Raw genomic sequence first — 9,439 nt, forward strand, 5'->3', positions numbered from 1 at the left:
TTTACCAAAGTAAAAAGGCAAGGAGTCCAATCCCCAGAGGGTGGCTTAGGTCTGCAACTCACCATTTCATCTTTTATTAAGGATATTAATGTTACTAAGGAGTTTTTAAAATGTAACTCATCGTAAAAAAAAGAGATCAAGTGCCTTTCAATCTTTTAGGCCATTTGCAGTTGACGATAATACAGAAAGATGTGTATCATATGTGTCTCAGCAGTAATGATATCTGTTTTGTGAGTAGATATGCATAAATCAGGGATGGCCCAAACAAGAGTGTTTTCCCAGCACTTTGGGATGCACAGAAAAAAGATGAAATCACTGCTAATTCAGACCTATGGCAAATTCATACCTGGGTCTTTACCTTTGCTAGTAGCTATATCTCTGAACCACTGAACTAAGAAGAGAAATCTCATCATTGGTAACTGGACAGGTTTTAACCCAGAACACTGACCACAGAGTCAGAGATATGATAATGGCAGAGAACTTTTTACGTACAAGATATGGCAGCTGATATAAGGTTGATAAGTTGTTATGGCTGCATTGGTACTACCTTTTCTTCACCAGAGGTAAGGGCATTACTTTGCCGATTGAGAGGTGAGAGAAAGAAATGAAATAATATTTTCAGAATCTCTCTAATGGGGAAAATATTCCAAATTAAGCCAGAAGTTAAGGTACTGGAAAACTGACTTAGTCTTTTTCATTCCTTCCTTGCATGGGTTCTGCAAAACTCTACTGGGTCAGCGCTCTTATCCTCTTGGCACAGTATCCAAGTGGGATCTTGAAGTGAATATGTATACGCTGGCCTGCAGCCACAAGAAATGAGAAGGTATGTTCTCATATTTGAATCAGTGTGTGAAATTTTGGCATTCAGCAGTCCTATCGATTGCTCGTCTTCGATAACTGCGGCCTTGATGAGATATATATGTACTTTAATTTAAACAGCAGTGCATTTCTAATGATGTTATGGAAAAAAGGAGGTAGTGCAAAGTAGTGATCTAATGTATACTGTACTAACTTTCAGACTTTCTTTGCTCAAGGCATGTGGATGGAGTCAGAAATATGGTGCTTGGTCTCATAAATAGGATCATTTGGCTTTAAGTACCTTAGAGCACTTCTGTTATTACAGACTAACAGTTACCTAACTCTCCTTTTTACACATTTGATCATGGAGACACATAACTGCAGTTCAGCATTTTAGTTATTATAGTTAATTAATGTAACCACAGAATTTAGGAGAACAGGGATTGGTATCATTTCTTTTTAAAGGATGATATTTGCTAGTTACTTTTTGAGAGAGGGTTCAATGAAAAACAGTTTTCCTTGCAGAAGATACAGTCCTTTTCTTGCATGCACTCAATAACATAAGTCTTAGAAAGGAAAAGATCCCAATGGTAAGCTGTAAAAATTCCAAAGTTTAACCCCTGCTCCACTCCAGCAGTTTCACAGACGTGTCTTCAGACCTCCCTGTGACACCATTTGCCGCCTGCAAGGCTGCAGTGGTCTGGGGATAATATTGTTTGAAATGGAGAGGCGGAGGCCCTGCGAATAGCACAGACAAGTTGATATACCATTAATCTGAAAATTCCCAGTGGGTAGAATGTACTAATTGTATGTTGGTCTGTTAACAAGAACAAAATAAAGCAGTGTAGTGGCTTGTTTTTTACAGCCCTGGCTGAGCTATGTCTGACAGGGATTTCTTTAACAGATGACCAAGTCTGAGTTTTGATGAATGTCATCAGCACACCCGATCTTTTCAAAGATGGTAGATGCATAAAAATGTTAGGAGTCTTGGGGAATGGATAAAAACCATTCAGCTGATCAAGGCTTATTCCATTTTAGTCAGGCATAACTTCAGGGCACGTAATTAGTATCATGCCTGACCCTGACACTTTGCTTCAGCAACCATTGCAGGCCCACAGTTCAAGATCCTATACAAAGCCATACAAAGCCATCAGAAGATACATCTGGTTTCCATAAGAATCTCAATATTTAGTAAGCTCTTATATTGTGTACTGAAATATATGTATGATATAAGAAAATCTGGAAACTGCTCTACTGGAAGATTCATAAGACAAAACTGATACACTGCACATTGAAAAAAAGTGTATGCTACCTAATGAAAATGTATACTTCACATAAAAGCAGCAGAACATACTGAAATATTTATATAGCCTCCACACATTTGGTGCATTGTATTCTGCAAGCTACTGTGTACCTGATTATGAAATGTCTTTGTCAAATAGTTTAATATACAGAGTAATACAGTAATACAGAGACAAATAAATATGCAGTACAGATGGTTTCCTTTACTGTGTAATGAAACTTGTATATAGTGGAGCAGGAACACTCAACAGTCAATTGTCATTCCAGCTCTGTCTTTCTTTTTTTCCTCTTTTAGTGAAAGATATTGCAGGTTGCTTGGCAATTTATCAGAATATTTTCATCTCAATTTTTCATCTCAGACTATTGATAATACTTCAAAAATTAAAAAGTACAGCAAATGAAAACAAACCGGAGGTAATTATTTGTTGCTGCTGCACAAACAGCAAGACATCAAGACATCAAGACATTTCCTTTGCATCTGAAAGAATTTCATAGATTCAAAGGTGCCCAAGACAAAGATGAGGCTTTTTTCTTCACGCTAAACAGAGCCAAGCAGATGAAACTAAAGAAGCAGTAATACCGGAAGGTCAGCAGTTTTAAAAATAACTGGGGTAATTAGACAACTAAACGAAGTTATAGAGAGGACTGGTGGTTAGACTGTGTCCAAATTAGATCCTACTCAATTGCCTCCTGATGAGTAGCTAGGGTCAATAACTGCTTTTGAACATCTTGGTCAAACATCTTGTGGGCAAATCAAGAAACACCAGGACAAAACTGTAATTGTCCATGACTCAACTAACATAATGAAAAATGTCTGAAGGGAGGACATTTTACTGATGCTGAAACAGTGTCCTAGATTGTTCTGGAAAGAAAGTAAAACCATTTTTCAAACTGATTTAATAACAACTTCTGCATTAGCAGTGTAATGACAGCAATTGCAGAAAATAGGAACTTCCTTGAAAACTAAACAGTCATTGAAACCATATCATGGTGTCAGCTCATGGAGATCTGGTTCATTGCCAAAGAAATAATTCAGCTGAAATACGTATGTTCACATACTATAGAATGGAATTCTAGAGTTACTTCATTGTTGTCATTTATTTCTCATGGAAAACTAACTTAATATTATAATAATATTTTTAGATATGTGGGATCTATCCCTGTTTTCATTAAACAAAAATTTCATGTTATGGTGGGTTTCAATACAAAAGATCCATTTCTATTTTCATTCAGTGAGATGACTGGGCACTTTCTGTACACATTAGAAAGAAGATTGTTGTCCTTTAGCCATAATGTGGTGGCTAGCAGATATTTAAACATTTTATCTTGGTTTGGCATGCTATCATTGTTAACTAATACAATGTGTTTTTTTGTGAAGTGGATGGAAGGGAAAAAGAAAATCTTCATTGCTTGTCAGGAAACTCAAATAGAAAACATTATTGTGAAAGGAAAAACCACTCTGGGCAAGATGTGTTCATGTACGGTGGGAAAAGTAGATTCCAGAGAGAAGCATGGAGTGAAGCCCCAGGAATATGGACTCAGCAGGAGCTCTCCATGGGGAATTCCAGCAGGGCACGTGGCAGACTGGCAGCTTCATCTAATTCACAGAAATCACATTAAGGTACCCCACAGGCCAAGACAGGGTTCCTGGAAGGGGTAAGAAACCTTGTGTTTGCACATGCTCTCAGACACTAATGCTGTAATCTTGACACCCCCCAGGACAGCAGTCCACCCTTTTTTGGGGAGTTTCTTTTTAGAGATCAGAATATGTCTTTGGGCAACTGGGGAAGGCGCAGAATACTTGGGGATGGGCTGCCATTAGAATGACAGACCATGGATGGCATGAGCAAGCTGAATGATGCAGTGCATTTCATTGGAAGCTGGCAAAGCTCATAATATGATGAGTGCATTTAAATATGTCATATCCTGCAGAATACAATGTAGAGAGTTCAGGGAAATGTTATGAATATTTCAGTGTGCATCTTTTTATATAAAATATACATTTTGTGTATGCAAAGAACATTTTCAGGAGCTCACTGAATTCTGAGGCTAAGATATGTGCCTCAGCACTGAGCCTGAATATTTCATTGCATCATAAATATCATATGTTTCAGTATATAATGGAAGACAGATAACTAAATATTTGATTTTATGCCAGCCGTAACGACCCGTCATATGAAGAAGTGTTTTCATCATCATGACCCAATTACAAGTGCACTGAAAAACTTGACAATAATTTCAGGATCCAGTGAAACATATGGCTATATTAGTGCTGGATGCCATAGCAATGTGGCGATGGCTCCATTGCGATCCACGTCCAGCCATTATTATCATCAAAAAAGCTTGACTGTTTCCAAAGTAAAATATAGTGGTTCTCTGAAAGCTTTCCAGACTGGGGTTTACTTAGTACATCAAGGTCCCCTTCCACCCCAGATTATTGAACTGGCTGTTCTGTGCACTGCCAGTTTTCAATTTCATTAGTTCCCTCCCTTTACATGGAAAATACCCTGCCTTCCCCTAGCAATCAGCTACATAATAAAAGTCACTAAATATCTCAAGACCTCTTGATAATCAAAGGTTAGTGCTTGTTCCTGCTCAAAGCACAGCTAGCTTTGTATTTATGGCACAGTGATATCCTACAGCAAATGCAGTCTTCATAATGGGAAGTGATTTGGGTCTATAAAGTTTGTGCTGCTACTCATATTTTTTTAAGGTGTAGAGTATTTGTGCTGAGGGCATTAGTCTAGCCATAGTAGAGAGAAAGACAACGGTTCAGATTTGGTAGGGTTTATTTACCCTGTCTACAGCAATTTCATCTGTGCTGTACTATTTGAATCTATCCCCTTCTAGATCTTTGATCACAACGCAAGGTTGGACCAATGAAACCGTTCCATGCATTTTCTGTGGCCAAGCCAGTCTGGCATCTGCCACAAGGCTCAGAACAATGCTGCTGCAGGGAAAGTGAGGGACAAAATATTGCTACCTAAATCTCTGGGGAAGAGTTAATGATGCTCTGATGATGCACAAACTCAATGCCACAACTATTTTGTGACATGTCTTTGAAGATCATATTGCCAGCAAAAACTAGGGGAAAACCAATGAAAATCATATTAGCATTGAGCCAGAAGGAAATTAAACACAAAAAATGGAATAAAATAACAACTTGTCTGCTGTTAGGTCTTTACCACGATATACAGTATTAGTAGAGGACTGACAGAAAAATTCTTTGTTCCATAATTTTGGCTGAGGGGATGCTGTATTGTCTATGTCCGTATGTCTCACTCACAAGGCAGACGAGCTTCAGTTTTTATATCTCCATGCCTTTCTGATTCCCTGTCTCCTTCTTTCTCCCCTGTTTCTTTGTCTTTGTCCCATCTTCCTTTCTCCTTGATCACATGCATCACCACTGGGTGATCACAGTCTTGTTAAATCTTTTTCTCTTCTGCCCCTTACATCTGTGAAGTGCTGAAGGACAAAGCTTTTTCCACTTTTTGCACTTTAAACTCAGCTGCAATGCCCCATTTTGGCAAGGCACTACAGAGTGGGCCTAACCCTTAGGGAAGCAAACTTATTAGGGTCCAGGGGATATCCCATTAAGCAGATCAGCATTTGCTTCAGCACAGGCCTTGCTGAAGTAGGTCCAATGCAACCTGGCTGGCAGATGCTGCTGGAGGTTGCTAGCTAAGCTAGGACAGACCCTCCCCACCTTTTTCCTTGAAATCTGGTCTGTGTCCCAGGCCAGCTGTAGCACTGAAACCATGCTGCTAAATCTGGAAACAGAGGGGTGCACTGTAACTGTACAGTGGGAGAAGCGAGTATGGAGATTGTTCTGACTTTCTGAAATGCCTCTGTCATTGATACCAGGGTGTCAGGGCTTTACATCAAAGGCATAATGGTAAACAGTGGAGAGAAGTGTATAATGAAAAAGCTGGATATGCTGAGAGCTGAGTTTCAGTTCTCGGTTGGGCAGGAAATGAACTTGCAGGTTCTTTGTGAATTCTGATGTTAAGCAAAAATGGGGAACTGTATGCCAAATGGGTACAGCTGAGAGCAAAAAGCAGCAAAACTCACTACATTCTTGAACATCTGCTTCATGCAAGTACAGAGGATGCCCCGACAGAACCAAGTCCCTTGGCTCAATAGCACAAGGTTATAATAAACCAAGACTCATAAATTAGGCCATATTAATTGTCTTTCAAGCTAGAAGATGTGTGTGAATGGAGCTTCTGTAGGTCAGGATTTCCTCTTGTGCTTTAGTTTCCACATCTGTAAGGGCCAGAGACAAGAAAGTGTGTTTAAATTTGAGAGAAGTTTTAAGCATCCTTCCTGAATGAGAGAGGCTTTCCTGAATAGGCAGGCATAAGCAGGAAAATCAGTGTTTCTGCATATCCACATGTTGTGAATCTGATTTGATGAGTGACAAGGAGTGCAGTTGTACTTTCTCTGCATCAGTGCAAAGCCAAATTATTTGCAATACATTTTTAAAGTTCAATCCTTTCTCAGGAAAATTAGTTAATTTAGCAGATGTTTTACTGGAGAAGAGAGTACAGTATATGAGTCCATCTCCAAAGGTTACAGCTTCTGTTATACCATGCTTTGTACACACTTCAGCAAGAATATATCTCATCTGCGCTGTCTTTCTGTCCCCTGTGAAGCTATTTACATGGGGAAAATTAGATGTGAGCTTACATGGATACAGGTATTTTTGTCTGGCTGCTTTAATTCCCATGTCACTTCAGAGCTGAAAAACACGAGTCAGTAAATAGAACATGACATAAAACACAGGAAAACAATAGCAAAAAGAAACCGCCTAAGAATAATTAAAGCACTGGTACAGAAAGGAAAAAGAGGCCATGGCAAATGCAGGCCTGATCTAAGGGGGTGGGAAAACATTATGAGGAGACGCAGGCACATGTCTCACCTGTCACAGTGCAGGGGGATGAAAGGAAGGAGACAGTCTTCACAGCAGCCCCCGGTAAACCCACATTTAGAGGGAGCGAACACTCATCATTATCTGCACCTTACGCCTCTAGGAAGTGAGAAAAGAAACAAAGAAGGGAGGGGAAGCTGCAGCCAAACAGCTTTTAAATAAATTGTGTTCTGTTAACAAGGGCTTGAAAGCACAGCCATATCACTTGAAATTTTGGAGGCAGTCATTTCAGTAGTATTAGCAGGACATGATTCTGTGTTAAGTGCTTGAACTGGACTTGGTGTGTCAGTATCAGCTACATATTCTGATTACAGCCCCCCCTGTAGCTCCTAACTATGTGTTTTGATTTAGACAAATATTAAGCAGAAATTTGTGGATTTGCAATTTTCCTGTGGAAGCTGCTGTTAAAGGAAGTGTAACTGTACATAAGTTCAACACCATGGCGTGCCTGAATATTTAATCTTTCTCTGTGCATACTGTCACAGGCCCTGGCTGGCCGGCCCTTCACCCTTCTGCGGGAAGAGAGAAACCCGGCTCCATAGGATGGAGGTCAAAATTTTCACAAAGAAGGGTAAGAATGAGTCTCTCTCATCCACATTTAGGCAGCTGACTATGCCTGAAATCATAAGGTCAGGTTATTAAAAAAAATAAAGGGAGACAGAGCTAGTAGGGGCTTAGCACAATTTCCCAAAGTGCTATGTATTTATTTGTGTCTGAGTATGAATACACAAAGCTAACTTTAGTTCCTGTTTTTGAAAATGTTGGCCTTAATCTAAATAGACCATAGTTTATTCCCTGCCCTGCCCCCTCCACTCCCTCCCCTTTTTTAACAGATGGAAATATCATTTTCCACAGCTAATTTTTTCCACGTGGAATGTCTCCAAACTGTAAAAGTGAATTTCTCACAATCATCTACGAATAGAATTAAAAACAGAACTTTAAATGAGTTGGAATTTATTGTCAGAAAATTCCATTCACGTGAGTAGCAGGCTGTAGCAGGGCTAAAAAGGGGTGGGTTTGGTTTCTTGTTTTTGTTTCTTTTTTTCCATTTGTGTTTTTGTTATTCAGAAAGCTCGATGAAAAAATGAAGAAACAGTGGCCCTGTTCCAGCTTTGCCCCTTTCCAGTATGAGGACAGGCAGTGATTATAGCACAGGGAAGGGGTTCAGCACAGCCCCAGAAGTTCAGCTACCTATTCGAACCATTTTCCAGTTTAAATCGCGTTTAGAAGCAAAGTTGCTTAAGCACAGCCCAGCAATACCATCTGCAGGCTACAGACACCTGCAGAGTCACCAGAAGATTACACTTAATGCAAATAATCCATCCCGTGGCATGGAGTACATCACAGAGATTTAGTTACCACAGTCGGTGGGGAAACCAGAGATCTGTGGCCAGAAATATCACACAGATGGGCCTGTTTGAAAATCCGCTGCATCCTGGGCTTTCAGACCTTAAAAACAGATGAAGTGATTCCAGCGTGACCCCTGCTGTGATATAATGGATCCTGTCTGTGTGTGCAGTGTTTGTCATGATTTACCTCTTGCAGTTCCTGGCTTGTATAACAGACAGCAATTCTGGAAATGAATTACTATTGATTAGACATCCTGCACTATTGAATTCTGGACAATTTTATGAATTTATTTATTTGAATAAAAGCTTTTAATGACCTCACTAATTTTAAATGCCTCTAGCGAAATAGGAATTCTTCTTTTTTCCTGTTTGTGAATGTCAGATACATACTTACAGGCCCTATTTATGCCAGTTATGACTTGTCATCACCCTGAAATGTACAGCTTTACCAATTTAAAATAAAAAAGAAATGGATTTCAGGAGTGGTGGAGAGGTGAATGGAAGAGACGCTCTTTGGGGCGGAAAGTCTGCAGCTTCAAGCATAGGGGGAGCTCTTGCTATTCCCAGTTTTTCGGGAGGCCCTGGCAGCAGTGCGGCCCCAGCCAGTCAGGTGGATCGGGTCCCAGCACCCCTCAGCTCCTCCAAGGGCAGGCAGAGCCAGCTTCCCTTCCCTGATGTCAGCAAAAGTGCACTGCAAAGAAAAGACACGAAAAACAGGGGCCAGAGCCACAGCCAGGCCCCTTGATTACCCCTAGCGCTGCCATGCCAAAAATAATATTCTGCGGAGAAAGGAAAGGATTAGGTGTTGTTCCCTTAAAGATGGTACCGTATGAAAATGAGTTGGGTCCTAAACAGGCAGTCTAAGGTTTGGAACAGCCTGTGTTTTAAGGTTTAAAACTTGCCAATGTCTTATTAAACATTATATCTGCTTACTGTAGAAATAAACACCGAGGCAAGACGTAATCTGGTACTGAATTGTGCTCTGATTGAAACTAATGGCAAAACGCTCATTGGACTCAGGCTCTCTTTAAAAGCCTAGGAGAGTTCTGCAAAGGTGTTT

The sequence above is a fragment of the Dromaius novaehollandiae genome, chromosome 2 (genome assembly GCF_036370855.1).
Source record: "Dromaius novaehollandiae isolate bDroNov1 chromosome 2, bDroNov1.hap1, whole genome shotgun sequence".
Taxonomy (NCBI): Eukaryota; Metazoa; Chordata; class Aves; order Casuariiformes; family Dromaiidae; genus Dromaius; species Dromaius novaehollandiae.